Source organism: Sciurus carolinensis, chromosome 5, assembly GCF_902686445.1.
Source record: "Sciurus carolinensis chromosome 5, mSciCar1.2, whole genome shotgun sequence".
NCBI lineage: Eukaryota > Metazoa > Chordata > Mammalia > Rodentia > Sciuridae > Sciurus > Sciurus carolinensis.
In genome coordinates this window covers 112,253,241-112,277,348 of record NC_062217.1, presented here as the reverse complement: position 1 = coordinate 112,277,348, position 24,108 = coordinate 112,253,241, and the positions used below count along the sequence as shown (strand labels likewise).

Sequence of the window (24,108 nt, the reverse complement as noted above, 5' to 3'; positions counted from 1 at the left end):
GCCCCTTCTGCTAATATTTTATTCAAGATTTCTGTGTTAGATAAAAGTGGCCTTTGGCCTTTTTGTTGTACAGTTTGGAATCAGAGCTACTTTGGGGAAACTTGCCTTTTTTAAAAAAAATTAATGAATATAGTGTATATATCATAACAATGATCTTTGTCTTAAGTTTGGATCTTGACTAGTAAAAAACAAAGCAACCAAACAAAAAAACACCTGGCTTGGTATTCTTTCTAGGTAAAGGAGGCTTTTCAAAAATGTCAGTAACTTTGGTGGGAGAATAGTGATGGCATTGATAACCATTTTGGGAGGCAGTTGGGCATGTAATGCATCGATAATGCTTTTTTTATTTTATTTTTAAAGGATGTATGTATGTATATACACGTCTGTACCTGCTTGTTGCCTCCCCCATGTGCTTGGGATTGTGAGCTCCCAAGATTTATTGCTCCTTAGATTTTTTTTTTTTAGCCATGTTTTTAGAATTTGCTTTAGTATTTTGGTAGGAGTGTGTAGTCCAAAGTCATGTTGAAATAGCAGTATTCTTTATATAATATAAAACATCTGGAATGCTGTGGAATGCAGTGTTTTCAGTTTGGTCAGTTTTGGCCAGTTTGGTACCTAATTAGGTCTTAAACATCAAATTGAGTGCAAGGGTTTCTGCCCTAACATGATCTGTTGTTCCTGAAAAAAGTGCATTCTCTAAAACTACACACTGAACATTTCAGAGCTTGAGGGGACAATAGGTTTTGGGCAGACTACTAGCTCTCAACCTATGGAATGTTATAACTAGAAAACTAACCAAACAGCTTTTGGTTCCCTTAAGGGGAACTTGTGGAGTAGTTTTCAACAGATCAGAAACTTTCAAATGCAGTACTGATTTTTGAAATGTGTACTGAGCTCAGGAATTTGGCCTTCAAAAATGGAAAGATAAAAAATGTCTTTGTCCACAGTAGAATGAGCCTGGCTTAACTTTCCTATGTACGTGTATGAATATACCACAGTGAATACACATCATATACAACCACAAGACTGGGATCCTAATTAGAATAAGATGTACTCCATGTTTGTATAAATATGTCAAAATAAACTCTATTGTCATATATAACTAAAAAGAACAACAAAAAAGGTATCTTTGTCCTTGAAGTTCACCTGGACAAGAACCTTTAAGCTTGTATGCTCTTTTAACCTTCCCATCCCCCAGACCTTCCATGTTTTTTCTCATCCTCAGGAAGTTTGTCCATCAAAGATCTAATTCTTGGCTCAGTAACTGAGTTGCCTCTCATGGCCTCTTCTAGATAAGCAGATTCTGCCAGATTTTAAATATTATTTTCTGTTGATATAATTATTGAAGGAATTTTGAAAAAATAGATTTACTATACAAAGGCTGGGTTATTAGTGCCATTCCTCAGAACTACCTCTGTTCTGGTTTATGTGCCTCTAGTCATTTGTATTGTACTGGAGAGTTGATGTGAATCTCTTAAACAAGCACTGTTGTGATCATGTTGTGGTTCTCAGCCTATTTTTTCCTACTGAAATTGTTACAATTTTCTCTTGTTCTTAATTATGGCAGCATGTTATTCCATTGTCAGGATAAACCCTTTTTTTTTAAGTCAGTGCCTGCATTAGTTTCCTATTGCTGTTGTAATCAATTATCACACATTTAGTGGCCTAAAATAACATAGATTTATTAAAATTCTGTAGGTTACAACCCAACATGGGTCTCACTGGACTAAAATCAAAGTGTGGCAGGGCTACATTCTTTTCTGGAGGCCCTGGAGGAAATCCATTTTCTCGAATTGTTTAACTTCTCGAGACTACCCACATTGCTTGGCTGGTGGTCCCTTCCTTCATCTGAAAGTCAGCAATGGCAGGTTGAGCCCTCTTGTATGACATCACTTTGACCTCTTCTTGCCCTCTGTTTTGAGGAACCTTTCTAATCACACTGGGCCCACCCCAGGGAACCCAGAATAATTTCCCTGTTTTAAAGTCGGCAGATTAACACCCTTAATTCCACTTCCTTAGTTACCCTTCATCATGTAAGTTAATTTTCACAGGTTCTGGGGATGGACATGGACATCTTGGTGAGGGAGGCATGATTCTACCTGTGTTATGGTTGATGTTGGCTCTTGGGATTCTAATGGCTGACATTTCCATGAGTGCCTCCACATATTCATCTCTGTGTATCTCTGACTAATCCAGGGACTGACCTCCTGTAGACGAAGTCTTTTTAAATGAACATTTTAATATGTTAAAAACGTCCAAATTATTGAAACTCCATTCTTAGTTGGGTAGGAGAACAGAAGCAAGTTTAATGCCAAAAAGGAATTTTTAGAAATGGGAGGATACTAATTTGTTCCTTTCTTGTATTCCTGTTAAGAACGTGAAGTCCTGTCTTTCATTGTAATGTTATTATATTCCCTGTGCCTTTTGGCACGTGTAGTTTATTGGTAAATATTTGCTAGGTAAATGTCTAAGGAAATGAGTGTCTACATTTATTATATGCACTTTGTTTCTTTCACTTTATTTCCTTGTCTGTATTAGATATTAATATATCTCCTGAATGATGAACTGCATAATTTTGCAGAATTTTGGATGTTGACAACTGTTTTGGGTCTCTGTAAAACTGCCTCAATGTTGTTGAATTGGGGAACATTCTTTTTTTTTTTTTTTTTTTTTTAAATAAGGCATTTAAGATGTAGTTGATGGTTTTAACCATTCTTTCTAAATTTTTAAAGACTAAGTATGTCCTTTGCCCTCCGCATTTTAAAATAGTTTGTTACAAAATCCTCAGACTTAGCTAAATGTCATTGCTAGAAACCTTAAATGAAACGTGGAGTTACTTTGCAATATGTAGAATAAAGAAACCTTAAAATACAAATCCAAAGTCCCTTATCCACGGGACCAGATGTTAAAATGAAGACTTTTTGGTGGTGATGGTGGGATATATTAGTTTACCAGGGCTGTCATAGCAAAGTACTATAGACTGGATGGTTTATAAAAACAAAAATTTATCATGTCCCGGTTTTGTAGGCTAGAAGTCTGTCATCAAGATGGTGGCAAAGACTGTGTTGAGGGGAGTCTCCTTCCTTGCTTCTCCCAGTTTGTGGTAGCCACAGGTGTGCCTGGTTTGCAGCTGCGGCACTCTAGTCCCTGCCTCTGTAGTTACCCAGCTGTCTTCCTCCTGTGTTTCTATTTTCCCTTCTTATAAGGTCACCAGTTATATTGGATTAGGGCCCACCTGATGACTTCATCTTAACTTGATTATAGCTGCAAAGACCTTATTTCCAAATAAGGTCACATTCATAGGTACTTGGAGTTAGGATTTGAACATATCTTTTTTTTTTTTTTTTTTTTTTTTATGATCAGGGGGCACAGTTCATCCCATAAAGGGAATTAACAGGGTATAGGGATATGGAAAATTAATATTGAGCACGTACAGCATGTAAATGTAATGCTGCTGGTGGGCTGAACAGCAGACACTTCAAACATATCAGCAAAACGTGAACATTTGCATGAAATGTGATGATACAGCTGCACAGGGCATTCTGTCAAGTCAGATCAAGTTTTGCCACCAAATGAATGCAGGGCAACTTGGTTTCTTGCCAAATGGTTGCCAACTTTTGGTTTTCAATCTTTTGGATTTGGGGATTGTGTTTAAAAGGGTTGAGGACTGGTGGCAGGTTTTTGCCTTAATTCCTAACAGTAGAGGAGGGAGCTTTCTGGGAAGCTCTGTTATTATTACACATGTACTATTATTGTACTATCTAATATTCTCTTCTTTCACCCCTGTCTGGGTAGTTCTCCTTTTTGAGTGGATGCATACATTCAATTCCTGGTATCAAATGTGATGTAGTATGGCGACTGTGCCCTCGTGTCCAACGGAAATAAAGACTTCACGCTGAAAGTTATTCTCTGGCAAGAAGTTAAATCTTCCATCCCTCTTCCCTCACTGAACATCAGAAAATTTCCATACATCACCAATCCTAAGTCACAAAGCCAGCCTTCTGGTTAAGCCAAATCATTGTGCCCTTCACCTCTTCGGAGGGGTTCGTTTCCATGGAATGTCAGTGTTGAGAAGCCAAACTCCTAGACACTAAATCAGCAAGCAGACAATGATCAGGAAGCAAACTGGCTACTAAGGTGTCTCCTCCAAGTACACAAGAAACAGACATGGTATTGGAGTTGCAAATTTAGGAGGCAATTTGCTTAAATACCTATATCTTAACTGATAACTGGGGTTGGGGAATCTGCTGAAAGAAACTTACATGGAGTACATACAGCATCAGGCATTGTTCTAACTTGTTCATTGTAACAATTATGACAAAAGCGTAGGAAATACCTGAAATGTCAGACTGTAGGGAGACGGTTTGGGGACATCAGAAGTTGAAGGAACATTTAATCACAAAGAATATTTGCAATATAGTAAGTGGAGTAAAGGAATACAGTGTGCATATGATATGGACTGTTTTTATAAAATGTACAAGCATAGTTTAGAAGGGATAGATGATGTTAGCTCTGCTTTTCATAGTAGACTATACTTGAGAACTTCCAAATTTTTGTAATGTATTCCCTATTCCCACCCAAGACCTTCAATCCAGGAGCCTTTACTTTTTAGGGGAATTTGTCTCCGTATGTTTATTCAGAGTGTTCTTTTCCTTTTCCCCCCAATTAACTGAGTTTGGGGAATACTACTTCTGTAGGGCTTGTTTAAAGCAGTGTAGGTCCACTACTTCCTCTCAAGGCAGGATGGGATGGGAAGAGCCCTAAATGGAGAATAGTGGTACTTGGGTTCTAGTTCCCTGTTCCCTACTGTTTGTGTATCTTTGACCTCAGATTTTTTTTTTTTTTTAAATCATCTGCTGTGCCAGAAGGTCCTTAGACTATCTCACATTGTACAGATGGGAAATGTAGGCTTAGGGATGAAAGTAACTCACAGAGGTTATTTAGAAGTTAATAGCAACAACTTGGCCAGGATTCCTGATTAGCTAAAGCAGTACCATTTTTATCTGCTCTTGGTTCACCAACTACACTGCTCTCTGGAACCTCTGGGCCCATCCCTCAGAGCTGACGCAGTGTGTCAGAGGTTGAATCTGAATGCTAGTAGCTCATCAATTTTTTAAAAAATGGGTATTACACAATGATAATGCAGTCTTGATATTTGACTTTGGAAATCCATTGCCTGCATAGCAATCTTTCTCAGATTTGTGTGTGTTCACAACTGAACACAAGGTGTATATTCATTTTAACAATATTTGCATGCTTAGGATGTATGAGGCGATGTTCTCAGCTTTGTGGATGTGGTTTGACAGGTTAGTCTTTGTACTCCAGAGTCTCAGTTAATGTTTCTTGGGCCCATTTTAAAAAATGTTACAATTATTATAATTGTTTGTTTGCATGATACCTACATTTCTGTAATATAATAAACTTGTATAATATTACATGAATGCATTTTATTTATATAGATTTATTATCCCCACTTAAGAGATCATGATTTGCATGCTCTTCAGTGGTTTCCTTTTCTAAGTTCTGTATCTTGGGGAAGTTTTTCTTTTCTAAACTTAGATCTGCAATTCTTCTCAAACATGAACTGTACAGTATGGCTCCCTCACTTCCTCTCAAGACTGGATGATAGGTGAAGAGCAGTAAATGGAGGGTAGGGGTCTTTGGTTCTAGGTTTTACAGTCTCCTGAGTTTTCATTTCAGGATTGTATGGGTTAAAGTAGAGGTTGCACTATTGAAAGGGAGATTCTAAAATACAGTGGCTCAGAGTTCAGTTTGTTCTCACTTAAGAGTTCAGAGCTGGCAGGCAACTTTCTCTGAGCATTGTCAGTGGTGTGGGATATTCTTACCTCATTGCTCCACCTTCTCAAGGGGTTTTAACTTTGCCTTTGTGGTGGGCACTGGCTTATAGCTACTAATATCAGATTCCAGGCTGTGGGAAGTGGGCATAAGCATTGATAATAGATTGCTCCCTTTTTAAAGATGTGACTCCAAAGTTGTGATCACTTCCATTTTTCTTCCATGTGTTAGACATTAGTTACATATTAGTTACTTAGCCATCAGGGATCCTGGGATAGGTAGTCTAACTGGGTAGTTATGGGTCTAACTAGCATTGGGTGGGGGAAACTGTTATCCAAAAGAGGAAGAAGAAGGTTAACACTTTGGGGTCACTTATGTCTGGTACAACTCAATACATCATCCAACAGTGGTGACAGGATGTAAGGATGGAAAAGTTGAAGCTACCAGGTATGCAGCTATGTTTAGGTGGGGATGACATCTGTGAAAGTGAATGTGGGGACACAAATAGCTGTGAAGGACCTGGAATTGCTCAAGTATAAGCTCCTCCCGGAGCAGCACTAGTACTGTAGTTATTTTTCTGTCATAAGTACTTAACCCAGTGCATTGGGCTTGGTAGACTAGCAGAGGAGAGTGGGGAGAAGAGGTTTGGAGATTGAGAGGGCTTTTCCCACATCTTAGTAACTGTTGACCAATGTTGGATTGCTTGCTGGATGCCAGGCACAGTTCTAGACTCCGATGCTGCTATAGTTACCAGCAGATCTGACTTAGTGTCCTAAGCCCACATTTTGGTAGAAGTGATAGAAAGATAAAGAAGGAGGTAATATCAATCCCAGTGGCAGTGACTATTCTGATGGGAAGAAAGCAATAATGGACTAATAAGTGACTGATGGTTCTTGACTCTAGGTTAGGTGGTAGACAGTCTTTTTGGGGAGATCTGAAGTGGCAGGTAGCAAGCCAGTGCACCATGTAGCAGAGAAGTCTAGTTAATATCCAGTTCCTCCAACAGGAATCATGTTTGGCCCCATGTGGAAAGGGATACACTGGTGTGCCAGAGCATCATGAACACAGGTAGGAGAGGCAGGCAGGGGCTCCATCGTGGGGGGGGGGGTTTGGTAGATCATAGGAGGCAATTGCTGATTCTGAATATGATGGGAATCTGTTGGAGGGATGGAGCAGGGTAATGAAGTGATCATTCTCCATCTGTCAAAACACTGTGGATGCCGAGTGGAACATAGATAACATGAGAGTAGGAGTAGGGCAGCAGTCATTTACCTGGTGAGAGACAGTGGTGGATGGAATAAAGGCATGAAAAGGCTAGAAAGAGACACTCGCAGTTTATTTAATTAGACTCAGAATGTTCCAGTGGACTAAATGAGCATAAGGGCATTGAGGGAAAGAAATACCAAGACTTCACTCCTTGATCTTTGCTTATGCAACTGGGCATCTTGATGCTTAGGCAGAATGGAAAGGAATCAAGGGATACACCTGTGGCTTGTTATGTTTGTGATGCCTCTATGAGCTCCAGGTGATGATGGCTAAGAGCCTGGAGATCTGGGGATCTTTTTTTGAGCAAAGTGGTCTCATGTATCTTTTAAGTTGCTCTTAACTGTAAGGCTCCGGCTTCTAGCTAATACTGCTACACTGAGATGATTGAGGCATGACAGGGATAAAGTGTGCGCTCTTGCCTGTGGCTTCCTTTGACTTTTGAAAGATAGCCTGGAAGGCATTCCTTTCAGACATGGGAAGTGCAGGGGTCACTAGCACTACCCCCAGACAGTACTCAATGTCTAGTCATTCTCGCTACTAAGATTTGTTACAGCAAAATTCTTCAAAGCAAAATTAGCAATGGGAACAGGTGCATGGGATGAAATCCAGAGGAAACCTAGTACAAGCTTCAAGAATCCTCCTAGTAGAGTCACAGGATGCACTTAATTCCTCCAGTATTGAATTGTGACTACACATGTGAAGTGTTGTCTATGGGAATCTCCTTTAAGACCCAGAGCTCAGGTCTTTTTTTAATTGGGCTAGTCATGGAGGCGCTCTCTCTGCTTAGCATGTATCAAAATTCTAGATTCTCAAAGGAAGGCAGGTGTTCATTGTAAACAATATTGCTTGTAAAGTGTAGACACATTGAGCCATTTTTATCATGGTGGGAGGAATTCTTCCAAAATCTAAATTTCCAGTTGCCAGCCAAGGGTCAACCTTGTAAGCAGAACTTTTAGAAGATCCCAGTTAGACTTGCTGTATTAGCTCTTTTCTTTACTAGGAAGTCTGTGTGTTCTCATCTTACAAATTCTTCATAGATTTGAGACCACATCCTCACTGCCTTTCTTGTGGCAGATCTGCCCATGTCACCCTTTGACAGATCTTCTATACTCCAGCAGATCTGTTTTCATTCAGTATCTGAAAGAGGAGGGGAGAAGAGTGTGCAGTAAAGCTAAATTACCAGAGCTTGCTGTCAGCCCACAGGAAGACTACATATGGCGAGTTTGCCACCAGGAAATCCCTATTCTCCTACACGAACTGGTAGCAATAGAGGAAAGTGGCTCCTTTGCAATTCTTAAAGATTACCTGTCAGTCACCCAACATTTAGTTACCCTCTTGCTTGTGAAGTGAAATTACAGGGTATCTCTTTGTAAAGATGAGCTTCTCTGTGGGACAGCACAAATAATGTTGCCTTTAATTGCAAGTTAGTGACTTTTGACTGGTAGAGCACGATGCTACAACTCTTGGATCAGTGGCAGGCATTGTTACTGGGTGTTGAGGTTAGGCCCTAGAAGGTCTGGGAGATTGGGAGCCAGTCCAGGGTTTCAGTTTGAATTGTAGCCCTTGTCTTCAGTAGTTTGGATCCTCAGACAATTGCCTGACTTTTCTGAACCCATTTCTTTACATATGATGTAGGACTGAAATGTAAAATCAATGCATGGATTAAATGAGATAATGTGTTTGCCGGGTGCTGTGGCATGCACCTGTAATCTCAGAAACTCTGGAGTCTGGGGTAGCAGGGTCACAAGTTTGAGGCTGGTCTCAGTAACTTAGGGAGACCCTATATCAAAAAGGGCTGGGAGTGTAGATCTGTGGTGAAGCACCCCTGGGTTCAATTGTCGGTACTGCAGGGGGCAGGCATACTGTATGGAAGAGCCTGCTGTATAAAGTTCCTGTGTTTGTGTACATCTGTGTTCCTCACTGTTCAGCAGGTATTTGATTGCTAAGGCTTAGCAGGCATTAGGCTCCAGTAGCTTCTATTTCTTCTGTTACTGTAGTAACTTACTTTTTCTTACAAAACTTTTTCTTCTGTGCAACTTAGTCCCATTAGAAGTCTACACCTTAGGCTATTTTATACAGCCAAGACTAGATCATCCTACAGCCAGTTGCTGAACGTATGGATTAATGATGTTGCTATTAATTGCTAGGAAGATTATATGCCTCTTCAGGGCATTGCCAATGTCTGTGTTATTCACTGCCATATCCATATAGTACTTGCATGTAGGAGATACTTTTGTCAAATATGTTGAATAAGTTTTGAAAATCTATTGACTGTGGCCTCTCTTTCTACTTGGTAACTGTTCTGGTTAGGAATTAATTATCAAGAGAGTAAAAGGCAGCTACTTTCTGGGACTAGTGTTGAGGTTCCCTCTGCCTATGTCAGAAGTGGAGAAATATTTAGATATACTGGTTCCTGGTATAGGGAGGCTTTGTGTTAGGCACACAAGGAGTGGAGGAAGAGGTGAATGGCAAGTATTCAGTCTGCAATGGTGGTCACTTTCAATCAGTTTACAGTCCAACCAACCTCCATGAGTCATAGCCTTTGCTCATTTTTTTTTTTTTTTAACATTTCCTTGAAGATTCCCGTGTCTTTGGGAATGTGCCTTGTGGGGGAAGGCTGAGAGGGGAGTGGATTCTGTGGTCTGTAGCTGACCTGCCTTCCTATTCCAGAGGACCTTTATCACAGAGCTCCCCCTATTGATTCTTGGTAGCAGGAGGTGTGTGGCTAAAACTCTTCTCAGCATAGGTGGCATTTTGGAAGCACTTACCTTCTCCAACCTCATTCATTGCCCCAGTGCCAGGGCTGGAGGCCTCAGGGTCCCAGTAGGTGGAAGTGCAGAGGTGTGGCTTCAGTGACTTCCTTGTAGGCAGTGGAGAGAGGCTTCGGTTTAAGAACACATCTCCAGAGAGAGTACTGCATAGAACTCCCCCCAGTAGCTTCGGAGCCAAGGTATACTTTGGAGGTAGTAATTTCATCAACTTGAACATCATGTATTTAAGTTAATCAGTGATGTGAACCACAAATACAGGACACTGAAGTGGGCGTTTCTCCCTTTGTTTATATCTCTAGTTTGTGACAGTTGTTCTTACAAATGTGTGTATTTTGAGGTGTTGTTAGGCACAGAACTGTTTTGTGTTGTCTCTTTTTCTCTATCACTCACACATCTGAGAATATCTGCTGCTTCTCTCCTGAGGAGGTGTGGTCTATTTCCTATCCCTTGATCTTGACTTTGATCTTGCAGCCACAGGAGGGAACCCAGTAAAACTGGCCAAGGAAGACCTATCAACCCATAGCATGATGACAAACTGCCGCATTGGTGATGGGCCTAGAGCTTGGGAACCGTTTGTTAGGCAGCAGTAGATAATGGATCATGAGCATGTTCTGGTAGGCTTCCCGTTATGCCCTCTTAATTCCAACCCCTGAAACAATCATTAGGGTAAGGAAAAAGTCTGCCGCATTTTACTATAATTTGGATCAACCTTCTCAGTGACCAGCTGAAGGGGTTGCTAGGTGCTGGCTAGGGAAATAAAGTAGCTGATTTGGGGGGCACAGATTCATTTTGGGAAAGAATTGCTTGGATGTTATACCATACAGAATAGGGGAGTTAAAGGACATGAGGATGTGAGCATATCTGATGGGGGTAGTAATAGGCAAAAAAGAATTGTTGAGAGGAAAAATGAGAAAATACCAAGGAAGTATGAAATTTGTGCCTTAAACTGGATCCATATTTAAAGAGGGGGAAAAAAATCTTCCTTTTCCCGACTTTGATAGAATCTCTTTGCTTTTAGAACATAGATTCAGGCCAAATTTTTTCATACCACAATTCAGTTACATCATGCCATAAAGGAATTTTTGAAAACTGACCTTGGGAATTGAATCACAGTTTATGTTGTTGCAGTACAAAATGTTATCCTAACGACCGTCTTATAAACCAGAATATTTATAACTTTTAGTGCATCTATAATTGAAGCATGCCTGAGCAGAATAGCGATATTGTTTGAAGCATGGAGTAGCTGTTTTCCTAAATATATCAATATGATAAATATTAGACATCTCTGATATATACTGAGTACTTTCATGAATCACTACAGTGATATAAAGTTGGAGCTTTTTCATATTTAATCATATTTGATTTAAGCCTCCGTCTCTTTTATACCTAAGGCTATTTGATATTTCATATTTCTGATGGGAACGAAAAATGTGCTTTGTTAGAATTCTTTTTTTAAAAGCAGCTTTATTGAGATATAATTTACATACCATAAAATTTATCTGTCTAAAGTGTACAATTCAGTGGTTCTTAGTATATTTACAGTTTTGTGATCATTACCATAATCTTATTTTAGAACACTTTCATTACTCCAAAAAAGAATTTTGTACCTATTGGCATTCATTCCCTGTTCTTCTCCCTTCGACTTCAACCTCTTTCCAACCCCATGGAACCACAAATTTGTGTAAATTTGCCTATTCTGGATGCTTCCTATAAATAGTCCATAAAATATGTGGTCTTTTCTGTTGAGCCTCTGTCATGTACTATGTTTTTGAGGTTTGTCCATATTATAACACATATCAATACTAAGATCTCCAAGTCTTTGCCATTGTTTTTTCTCTTAATTTTGTTCTTGCATTTTTGTGATTTTTTTTTTTTTCTAATAATTTTTGACTGAATGCCAGTTATTAGATCTGTAGAGACTGAGGTAAGTGGTGTTTAGGTCCAGAAATGAACAACATGCCTCCTCTTTATTAGGCCATTAATGTGGGGTTGAAATAATCTAATCCACAACTGAGCTGGGTTGGGGTTCAGTTGGAATTATTTCTTTCTTTGTATTGGAGGCTTGAAATGCCTCCAGCTGTGGGCTACTGTCACCTTAGAGTTAGGGTAGGGTCGAACTTTCCTGAATGTCAATGCTCCACCCCCTCAGCTTTTAGGAGTCATTGAATCCTGCAGTGTGCTCCCCACACTCTGGTCCCCACAAAAGCACTGCTTCACTGTTGGTTTCTCCTATGACTAGACTGTTGAGGGTGGTTCTCAGCTCTTCTCATTAGGTCTTGAGTAAGCCGTGGGAGCCTGGGCCAAGGACATAGGGGCTGTTCAGTACTGCTGGCCCTTCCTCTTCTGGTAGCCAATCCGATGTGTGTCTTTGGCAGGAGAGTTTACCTTTCTCCTGGGGCAGTGGGTCTTCGCCTAAGTCTTAAGGATGGCAGGCCTTCCTACCCCTTCTCAGATCAGTTTTGCTTGGACTTTGGTGTCTTTTCCACTGTCACTTAATAAAGCCTTTAAAAAAAAAGAAGAGACAATTCATATGCCATAGGTGATCACCTTTTTAAAGTAAATAATTCAATAGTTATACAACCATCATTATCTGTTTCCCAAACATTTTCATCACCCTGAAAAGGAGTGCCATACCCATTGGGGATCACTTCACATTCTCTCCTACTCCCAATCCTAGTCACTTGCTAATCATGTGGATTTGCCTATTTTGGTTTTTTCATATTTATGACATCATAGTTGTATGTGAAAATTGTGTCTTATTTCACCTAGCATGTTTTCAAGGTTTATCCATGTTTTAGCATGCATCATTACATTATTTTTTATGACTGAATAACTATCGTACGAACATACAGTTTCTTGGAAGACTCAGGCACTGTGATAGCTTTTTCTGTGGATTATTTTATTTTGTCTTTGTAACCGATTCAGAGGAAGGTGACATTACTTTCACTTTACAAAGGTGAAAACCGTGCTTTGAAGAGGTCATATGCCTTCCCTGGGGCCTCACAGCTACTTTGTAAACCAGGCGATTGCCTGACTCCAGAGTTTGACACTGTATATGAACCCCCCCTTCAGTGTGTCCTGTTTGTTGTGGACCTGTGAGAAAGTTCATAAATCTAGTGTAAACATTCAGTAATTTTTTTAGTAGTCTTTCATTGTTCTGTATCCAAACAAGTGACCAGTGGACTCATCTTCTTGAGCCAGGTGTGCACCAGTTTGGGTGTGGGTGAATTCACATGGTGAGAAGTGCTGTTCTGCTCTTGGGCAATAGCACATGCACAGAGGAATGTGCCTGTCCTCTGCAGGTTGCAGTAGTTGTAGCTTTTTTCCAAAGCTGCTTTGAGAGGTACCAGAGGTTGATAAAACTTGGTAACTGCTTGGGTACTTTTTAACCTCAAGATCTGAGTTGTTTTATCCAGGAAGTCACCCTGTGGTGCTTGTTGTTTCTCTTACTCTCCATTCCTGTGGCAGTGGCTTTGGCACAGAATCTGAGGCAGAACAGTGGTTGCCTGGACTTGTAATGTCCTACTCTGCTTCCTGTGTAGGTTTGTGACTTGTTGGCCATTCTAGAATAAAGCAGATAATAAAACTGCTTTGATTAATTGCTTTTACTGCAAGCTAGTCTCCAGTATGTGAAGAAAGCACACCCTATCCTAGTACTTCACAGACTAAATGCAGAATTGTACTTCTCAGGTGTATAATCGAAATCCTTTTCTTGACTCTCCTATTAGAAGAAATGAAGGTGTTTACAGGCTTGTGTTCTGTGTCACTGCCACCCACCCCTGCCATCCTGGTACTTCAGTGTTAAGCAGATTTCTGCAGGAATGTCGTTTGTGTTGATAAACCATTGGCATGCCTGATATTTGAGCTAATCTTGTAAGTGCCAGCAGCCATCAGTCATGAGGAATTCTTTCAAACTAAGCATCTTCCAGAATAATCCATATGTGCAGTGCTGCACCTATAAATGATAGTTTAGAAAGAACTGGGTTTTATTCAGTTGCTTGGCTGTGTGTTGTGTAGGACCTGCTATTCTAACTAGATGGTTCAGATACTATTTCAGACTGAGATTAAGATCATTAAAATTTAGATTGTAAGTGACTAGACAAATGAATAGTAAGTTTAAATACTTGGACTAATGCATTCACATATATTACTTAAATTTAAGTCATTAAAATCATAGATGAATCTTGCCTAGTTCCTTAAGAATTAAACATTCAAAAATATCTTAGTTTTATGATTCTTTGTTATTAAAACAAATCATTAACCAACTTAAAAGTATTTTTTTTAAGCCAATGCAAGTTTCTTCTTTTTGTAGTTATGTGAACTTTCTCCTAATTATATCCTTTCCCCACACCCTTTATCAAATAGATGTTTGCCTGAAATTTCTTGCTTTGGAAAACCCTTTAGCTTATGCTTGACAGATCATGAGTTACATCATCTTACCTGATTTGGGTTTTGGCACATGGATTTTCTCATCAGCAGTGAGTGCTATTGGGGAGAGATTTGGAATTCTTTTTATACCAACCCTCCAGAGTGCCCTAAATAACAGAGACCCTAAACAATCACATTGAGATCTCCTATCAAAGTTATGCCCAGGTCATGAGATCAGTGGGTCAGAGCAAACTATTTTCCTTATCTGCAGAAAATGATGCTTGTGTATAGTATGGTCACCTAAATATGTGATAACTCAGGAGAAAATATTTTACAAGAATCATTTTGCTGTTTATTTTCCCATGAGGACTTGGTAAATTTCTCCTGTGCTCCTCCTGCTCTTTTCTTTACCTTCGATTATGTTGGACTTCTGGTAGATAGGAAAGGAATGATGGAGAGGTACTTCAGTCTTCACATTAGTAGAAACAGCTGGGTGGAGGACTGCGTGTTTACTAGCATATACTAATAAGTGAGATTATACCAGTTTCACTCCATTTCTGAACATAGCACTAGAACCGTATTAAGCATGAAAATGCAATCACAGATTTTTCAATTCTGCTTGAATTTCCCAGTTATACAAACATACCAAACGGTAATAGGAAAAGCTTTCCTCTTTGAAAGAATTTCTAATTTTTTTTTTTTTTTTTTTTTGGTTCACATTTTTATTTGAGAACCTAGAGGAGGGTAGGTAAACTGATTGAAGTACAGCCTTAATTTTGAATTTGTGTTCAGGCTTGCTGAGATTTTCAGGCATTTCAGATAAAAGGGGAAAATACATTGATAAAACCTGAGGATGAGATTTCATAAGGGACCTGTTTCAGCTCCCCTCTGCCCACCTGTTGCCGGGTCAACTCTTCATGTCTGGCACATACGTGCCCAGAGGTTTGTTGTTGGTTTTTGGACCACAGTCTACTTGGTTGCATCTGGGGTTCTTTGGTGAGAATACATTGGGAAAATAATTTGTTGTATAGCTTAAATAAAATGGACTTTTTTGGGACTGGAAAATGAAAACCAAGACTGAGGTCATACTACACATACCACAGGGAGAAACTTGCAGGGGAAAGTGAATGAACACTTGATGCTTTTCTATCATGCATGGTTCCTTCTCGGATAATCAAGTTTATACACATTGTTAGTATGCTATGTCTGATTTTCTAAAGTTTTTCTTCGAGGTTAAACTGGATACACTGAATATCTTGTTTTTTTTGTTTTTTGTTTTTCCCTTCATTTGTGTGTTCATTCTTAAACTGATCTGTTCCAATTGACGCCAACCCTAACCCATTAGAGCTTAGAACTGGTGGCAAAAAACTTACCTAAAGGGAGCTGTGGATAAACTGTTAGCCATATTAACCCTTTGTTAAGTTAAATAGTCAGTAAGAGGCCAATCCCTGTGTTCATTCAGAGCTCCTGCGTGTGGCATTTCCTACTAATGGGCTTTGCCTAGAAAGAAGTGGCTATTCTAAAACCGTGAATGATTTTCTTTGCCAAAGCCTCAGCTTCCCAAGACCCCTGACATGTCACTCACTTTGGAAGGAACTGTAGAACAAGCCTTTTCTTCATCTCTTTGCCCACATCTTAAAAATTTTGCTATTCTCTTGAGGAAGAACTGCAAAGGAAATTGGGCTCTGTGAAGTACAAATCCTGCTAATTATCAAAGTCCCTTTATCTAAAATCAAGACCCAATTCACATACCATAAAATTTACCCTTTTAAAATGTACAGTTGAGTGAGTTCTAGTTTATCAGGTTATTTCTTTTTTTTTTTTTTTCTTTTTTTAAAATTTTTTATTGTAAACAAATGGGATACATGTTTCTCTGTACATGGAGTCAAGGCATACCTTTTGTGTAATCATAAATTTACGTAGGGTAATGTTGTTTGATTCATTCTGTTATTTTTTCCCTTCCCCCCCACCCCTCCCACCCCTCTTTCCCTCTTTACAGTCCTTCCTTCCTCCATTCTTGCCCCTCTCCCTCACCCTAACCCTAACACTAACCCCTCCAACCCCCCATTATGTGTCATCATCCGCTTATCAGCGAGATCATTCGTCCTTTGGTTTTTTGAGATTGGCTTATCTCACTTAGCATGATATTCTCCAATTTCATCCATTTGCCTGCAAATGCCATAATTTTATCATTCTTTATGGCGGAATAATATTCCATTGTGGGTGTGTATACATATATATATATATCACAGTTTCTTTATCCATTCATCAATTGAAGGACATCTAGGTTGGTTCCACACTCTGGCTATTGTGAATTGAGCAGCTATGAACATTGATGTGGCTGTATCTCTGTAGTATGCTGGTTTTAAGTCCTTTGGGTATAGGCCGAGGAGTGGGATAGCTGGGTCAAATGGTGGTTCCATTCCCAGTTTTCTGAGGAATCTCCATACTGCTTTCCAGAGTGGATGCACTAATTTGCAACCCCACCAGCAATGTATGAGTGTACCGTTTTCCCCACATCCTTGCCAACACCTATTGTTGCTTGTGTTCTTGATAATTGCCATTCTAATTGGGGTGAGATGGAATCTTAGGGTAGTTTTCATTTGCATTTCTCTTATTACTAGAGAGGTTGAACATTTTTTCATATATCTGTTGATTACTTGTATATCTTCTTCTGTGAAGTGTCTATTCATTTCCTTAGCCCATTTGTTGATTGGATTATTTGTATTCTTGGTGTAGAGTTTTTTGAGTTCTTTATAGATTCTGGAAATTAGCGCTCTATCTGAAGTATGAGCGGCAAAGATTTTCTCCCACTCTGTAGGCTCTCCCTTCACATTGCTGATAGTATCCTTTGCTGAGAGAAAGCTTTTTAATTTGAATCTATCCCAGTTATTGATTCTTGCTTTTATTTCTTGTGCTATGGGAGTCCTGTTAAGGAAGTCTGATCCTTAGTTGACTTGTTGAAGATTTGGACCTTCTTTTTCTTCTATAAGATATAGGGTCTCTGTTCTGATTCCAAGTTTCTTGATCCATTTTGAGTTGATTTTTGTGCAGGGTGAGATATAGAGCTTTAGTTTCATTCTGCTACTTAAGGATTTCCAGTTTTCCCAGCACCATTTGTTGAAGAGGCTATCTTTTCTCCATTGCATATTTTTGGCACCTTTGTCTAGTATGAGAGAATTGTATTTAATTGGGTTTGTGTCCGTGTCCTCTATTCTGTATCATTGATCTACCTGTCTATTTTGGTGCCAATACCATACCGTTTTTGTTACTACTACTTTGTAATAAAGTTGAAGATCTGGTATTGCGATACCCCCTGCTTCGCTCTTTCTGCTAAGGATTGCTTTAGCTATTCTGGGTTTCTTATTCTTTCGGATGAATTTCATAATTGCTTTCTCTATTTCTGTAAGGCACGTCATTGGGATTTTAATTGGAATTGCACTGAATCTGTATAGCACTTTTGGTAGTATAGTCATTTTGACGATATTAATTCTGCCTATCCAAGAACATGGGAGATCTTTCCATCTTCTAAGGTTTTCTTTAATTTCTTTCTTTAGTGTTCTGTAGTTCTCATTGTAGAGGTCTTTCACCTCTTTTGTGAGATTGATTCCCAAGTATTTTATTTTTTTCGATGCTATTGTGAATGGGGTAGTTTTCCTAATTTCTCTTTCTGAAGATTCATCACTTATGTATAAAAATGCATTGGATTTTTGAGCATCGATCTTGTAACCTGCTACTTTATTGAATTTACTTCTGAGATCTAAAAGTTTTCTGGTGGAGTTTCTGGGTTCCTCTAAATATATAATCATGTTATCAGTGAACAGGTGTAGTTTGAGTTCTTCTTTTCCTATTTGTATTCCTTTAATTTCTTTGGATTGTTTAATTGCTCTGGCTAGAGTTTCAAGGATGATGTTGAATAGAAGTGGTGAAAGAGGGCATCCCTGCCTTGTTTCAGTTTTTAGGGGAAATGCTTTCAGATTTTCACCATTTAGAATGATATTGGCCATGGGCTTAGCGTAGATGGCCTTTACAATGTTAAGGAATGTTCCCACTATCCCTATTTTTCCTAGTGTTTCGAGCATGAAGGGATGCTGTATTTTATCAAATGCTTTTTCTGCATCTATTGAAATAATCATGTGATTCTTAACTTTACGTCTGTTGATATGGTGAATGACATTTATTGATTTCCGAATGTTGAACCAACCTTGCATCCCTGGGATAAAACCCACTTGATCGTGGTGCACTATCTTTTTAATATACATTTGTATGCGATTTGCTAAAATTTTGTTTAGAATTTTTGCATCGATGTTCATTAAGGATATTGGTCTGAAATTTTCTTTTCTCGATGTGTCTCTGTCTGGTTTAGGTATCAGGGTGATATTGGCTTCATAGAATGAGTTTGGGAGGGTTCCCTCCTCTTCTACTTCATGGAATACTTTGAAAAGTATTGGAGTGAGGTCTTCTTTAAAGGTTTTGTAGAACTTGGCTGAGAACCCATCTGGTCCTGGACTTTTCTTTGTTGGTAGGCTTTTGATGACCTCTTCTATTTCATTGCTTGAAATTGATTTATTTAAGTTGTGTATGTCCTCCTAGTTCAGTTTAGGTAATTCATATGTCTCCAGAAACTTATTGATGTCTTCGAGGTTTTCTGTTTTGTCGGAGTATAGATTTTCAAAATAGCTTCTAATTATGTTTTGTATTTCACTCGTGTCTGTTGTGATATTTCCTTGTTCAATCCAAATTTTAGTAATTTGAGTTTTCTTTTTCTTTGTTAGTGTGGCTAAGGGTTTATCAATTTTTTTTATTTTTTCAAAGAACCAACTCTTTATTTTGTTAATTTTTCCGATTGTTTCTTTTGTTTCAATTTCCTTGATTTCAGCTCTGATTTTAACTATTTCCTGTCTTCTACTACTTTTGGTGTTGGTCTGCTCTTCTTTTTCTAGGGCTTCGAGCTGTAGTGTTAAGTCATTTATTTGTTGATTATTTTCTTTTGTTGAATGCGCCCCATGAAATAAATCTTCCTCTAAGTACTGTTTCATAGTGTCCCAGAGATTTTGATATGTTGTGTTTTTGTTCTCATTTACTTCTAAGAATTTTTTTATTTCCCTCCTGATGTCTTCTGTTATCCATTCATCATATAATAGTGTATTATTTAATCTCCAAGTATTGGAGAAGTTTCTGTTTTTTATTCTGTCATTTATTTCTAATTTCAATCCATTATGATCTGATAGAGTACAAGGTAGTATCTCTATCTTCTTGTATTTGCTAACAGTAGCTTTGTGGCATAAAATATGGTCTATTTGAGAGAAGGATCCATGTGCTGCTGAGAAGAAAGTGTATTCGTTCTTTGTTGGATGGTATATTCTGTATATATCCGTTAAGTCTAAATTGTTGATTGTGTTATTGAGATCTATGGTTTCTTTATTCAATTTTTGTTTGGAAGATCTATCCAGTGGTGATAGAGGTGTGTTAAAATCGCCTAGTATTATTGTGTTGTGGTCTATTTGATTTCTGGAATTGAGAAAGATTTGTTTGATGTACATGGATGAGCCAGTGTTCGGGGCATAGATATTTATGATTGTTATATCTTGCTGATTTATGCTTCCCTTAAGCAGTATGTAATGTCCTTCTTTATCCCTTCTGACTAGTTTTGGCTTGAAGTCCACATTATCTGAAATGAGGATGGATACTCCAGCTTTTTTGCTGTGTCTGTGTGTATGATATGTTTTTTCCCATCCTTTCACCTTCAGTCTGTGGGTATCTCTTTCTATGAGATGAGTCTCTTGCAGGCAGCATATTGTTGGATTTTTCTTTTTAATCCAATCTGCCAGTCTATCTCTTTTGATTAATGAGTTCACGCCATTAACCTTCAGGGTTATTATTGTGATATGATTTGTATTCCCAGTCATTTGACTCATTTTTGTTTTTGACATGATTTGGTTTCTCCTTTATTTGGCTATTCCTTTAGGGTAGTTCCTCCCATTGCTGATTTGCATCGTTGTTTTTCATCTCTTCCTCATGGAATATTTTGCTGAGAATGTTCTGTAATGCTGGCTTTCTTTTTGTAAATTCTTTTAGCTTTTGTGTATCGTGGAAGGAGTTTATTTCGTCATCAAATCTGAAAGTAAGTTTTGCTGGGTATAAGATTCTTGGTTGGCATCTGTTTTCTTTAAGGGCTTGGTAAATGTTGTTCCAGTCCCTTCTAGCTTTTAGGGTCTGGATTGAAAAATCTGCTGATATTCTTATTGGTTTCCCCCTGAATGTAATTTGATTCTTTCCTCTCGCAGCCTTTAAAGTTATGTCTTTATTTTGTATGTTAGGTATTTTCATAATAATGAGCCTTGGTGTGGGTCTGTTTTAATTTTGTATATTTGGAGTCCTATAAGCCTCTTGTACCTGCTTTTCCATTTCGTTCTTCAGATTTGGGAAATTTCCTGATATTATTTCATTGAGTAGATTGTTCATTCCTTTGGTTTGTTTCTCTAAGCCTTCCTCAATCCCAATAATTCTTACATTTGGCCTTTTCATGATATCCCATAATTCTTGTAGATTCTGTTCATGATTTCTTACCATCTTCTCTGTTTGGTCAATTTTGTGTTCAAGATTAAATATTTTGTCTTCAGTGACTGAGGTTCTGTCTTCCAGGTGTTCTATCCTATTGCTTATGTTTTTTGTGGAGTTTTTAACTTGGTTTATTGTTTCCTTCATTTCAAGGATTTCTGTTTGTTTTTTTTTTTTTCAGTATCTCTTTATTGAAATGATCTTTTGCTTCCTGTATTTGCTCTTTTTAACTGTTGATTGGTGCATTCATTTATTGCCTGCATTTGCTCTTTCATCTTTTTTCAATGCCTGCATTTCCTCTTTCATCACCTCGTTTGCTTCCCTGATTGTTTTAATTATGTACATTCTGAACTCCCTTTCTGACATTTCTTCTGCTGTGCTGTCATTGGGTTTTGTTGATATAGTATCTAGGTTTGTTTGGGACATTTTCTTCCCTTGTTTTCTCATATTGGTCAGATATCAGTGGGACTCTGAGATATTGCAGATTTCCTCTTTTGGCTTATAGTGTCCCTGTAGATTTCCAGTATATCACCTCCTAGCCTTCAGTAGCCTGAAGTCTTGGAGGAACTTGATAATGCAGTACTTCGGAAGAAAGCTGCCCCTAGCCTGCTACTGGGTTCAGGGTTGGGGGTTGGTTCTGCGTGGAAATCCTCTCACTGTGTGGTCCTGCTCCTAGAAACTGGCTATAGACAGTGCCTGCCCCAGCCTGAGGGAGCAGGGCTGTTCAGGTAAAGCCTCTCCCTGTCCTGCCTTGGTCCCAGAAGCGGCCTGTGGGCCAGGCCTGCTGCTTGTTCTGGGGCTTGGGGTTGGGTCTGTGTGGAAAAGCCCCTAGAAGCTGCCGCTGGAGGGAGCCGGGCTCCTTGGGGAAGTCTCTTGCTGCCCCGCCCTGGTCCCAGAAGCCCTCTCAGGGGGCCCCGCCACTGGGTCCTGGTTTTGGGGTTGGTTCTGTGTGGAAAAGCTCTTACCTGGTGGGCCTGCTCTGAGAACCTGGCTGTGGATTGCGCCTGCCGCCGGAGGGAGCAGGGCTGCTTGGGGAAGTCTCTGGCTGCCCTGCCCTGCTCCGATAAGTCCACTGTCCACTGTCCGGGCCTACCATCTGGGTGGAGCTTCACCTGGTGGGAGAGACTCACCCCCTGGCTCCATGTTGGTCCGAGTTTCTCAATACCTCCCCTTCTTGAATCCTGAGTTCTGGAGCGACGGGAGATGCAGTCACCGTTTAGTCTACCATTTGGATCTCCTCTAGTTTATCTAGTTATTTTTTTATTTAGATACTGGGGATTGCACCCCGGGGTGCTTAACTTTACACTGAGCCACATCCCCAACCCTTTTTATTTTTTTATTTTGAGACAGGGTCTCTGCTAAGTTGCTTAGGACCTCACTAAGTTGCTGAGACTGACCTTGAACTTTGTGATCCTCCTGCCTCAGCGTCCTGAGCTCCTGGGACTATAGGTGTAAGCTACCACACCCAACTGGTGTCCTGAGTTTTAGTGTATCTAAAAGTTTATGTAAGCTATTAACATCTAATTCCAGAAAATTTCTTCACCTCTAAAAGAAACCCTGTATCCTGAGCATTCATTCTTCATTCCTTTGGCAACTTATTTTCTGTCTTAAAGTTCATTTTTATATTACACTGAAACCTATTGTCTTTATAGCTTAGTGGTTGTATCACATGGGAAGAGAGAGGTTCACAAATAAAACTCAGGTTTATTTTTGATATCACAGTAATAAACTGTTAGCTTACTTACTTCCAAGACCCCATGTAAATGGGAAGATGGTCTGCTGAGCCTCAGGCTGGCCCTCCTTATTGCTAATTATTAGCTTTAACTGTGGTCTAAACTATTAAGTGTTCAATAGTGTGCAAATAGTTGAGTCTGGCGTGGTAATGAAATTAATCTATGGCAAACCCCCTTTTGAATCCTAAGTCCAGAATCACCAGTGAAAGCATTATGGTTCCTGTCACCCTTTTTCTTCTGTAACTGTCAGAATAATCAGAATTCAAATCATATAGGGCTATTTCAGTCAAAACCAGCAAAACAGGTAGCTCGGAGATATTGTGGTTTTGGATACATACGTTAGATAGGCCTTAAGTAAATACCTTGGAACCCTGCCCATTGCATGATGGGCATTGAGAAGGAGTAGGGATTGCTTTAAAGGGAGAGGGAAGCCCCATGTTCAGCAGTTTTCCTTGACTATAGGGAAAGGGTGAGGCATGGAGAAACTCTAGTGAAACAGAGGCGTGTAAGGGAGCTAATGTGAACCTAAAGACTGCCCAGTGTGTGCCCTTGGCTTGTCATAGGAATTTATTAGCTGGTGGTTCTTTGTTGCTCAATTCTCCTGGACTATCCCAGAATGGCTTCCTTAGTAACTTGAGTACTGGACTATATCCCAACGTTTCCAGCTTCAGAGTAACTGTTTTTCAGTCTAAGTACTGTGCGTGACTTTGTTATTTGTTTGGCAAGAATCTTCAGGGACTCTGACATTCTTCCTCTAGAGCTGCTGGGATGTGGAACCCAGGGTGTGTGATGCCACAGTAAACTTTAGGTGTTACGGTACAAGTGTTGGAAGCTGGCAAAGGGGTACCAAATTTAAGCAGTAAGAGCTGGGAGTGGTTGCTGCACCTTTGTATGCTAAAAGGTGGTAATTGATGTGGGTCCCCTTTTTTCCTGTCCTCTGGCCTTCTTACAATAAGTGGAGGTGCCAGAGATTTGGAATTTATGTAGCTCTCCCTCCCTTGACTGGCAGATAAAACAGGACTGCATTATTTGGTACAGATGCATAAAAATGTTACAGTTTAAAAAGTGCTTTTAATACAGTTGAGTTCATTTCTTTCTGAAAAGATGACTTTCCTTCAAGGATGGTTAGGTTTATTAGATGCAGTGGCATATGCCTATAATCCCAGCAGTTCAGGAGGCTGAGACAGAATCATAGTTTGAGGCCAGTCTCAGCAATTTAGCAAGACTATCTCAAAAAAAGTGGGGGGGGAGGCAGTGAGTGCTCTTGGTTCCAATTCCCAGAACCTCTCCCCCCCACGTAAGACAATGATTAACTTAAAAGCATTTGGGAGGATCTGCATAAGAATATTGTCACCTCCATTGAATTAAGCCTGTCTTTTCTTCTGTTTTTATGTTTTAATTTGGAAATACCTGTTCTTGCCATCACCCCAATACTTCCCAGTAGGGAAGAAAATTCCTCTCATCTGCCCCTACCTTTTGCAATGAGCTTCTCACTATTTTTTTTTTTTTTTTTGGTTTATTGCCTTCTAGTTATTATATCCATAAACATGTTAATGTTTCCATGTGAATCTATTGCTTTTTTAATGGTATGCCCACACTTTCAGTAGCATCTT

The 24,108-nt window shown here is 39.4% G+C and overlaps 1 protein-coding gene across 1 annotated transcript in view; it reads left to right on the top strand.

The window, feature by feature from the left end:
• Ccdc6 (coiled-coil domain containing 6) overlaps positions 1–24,108 on the top strand; it is a 117,942-nt gene that overhangs the window by 29,559 nt on the left and 64,275 nt on the right. The gene's annotated exons all lie outside the window — the stretch shown is intronic.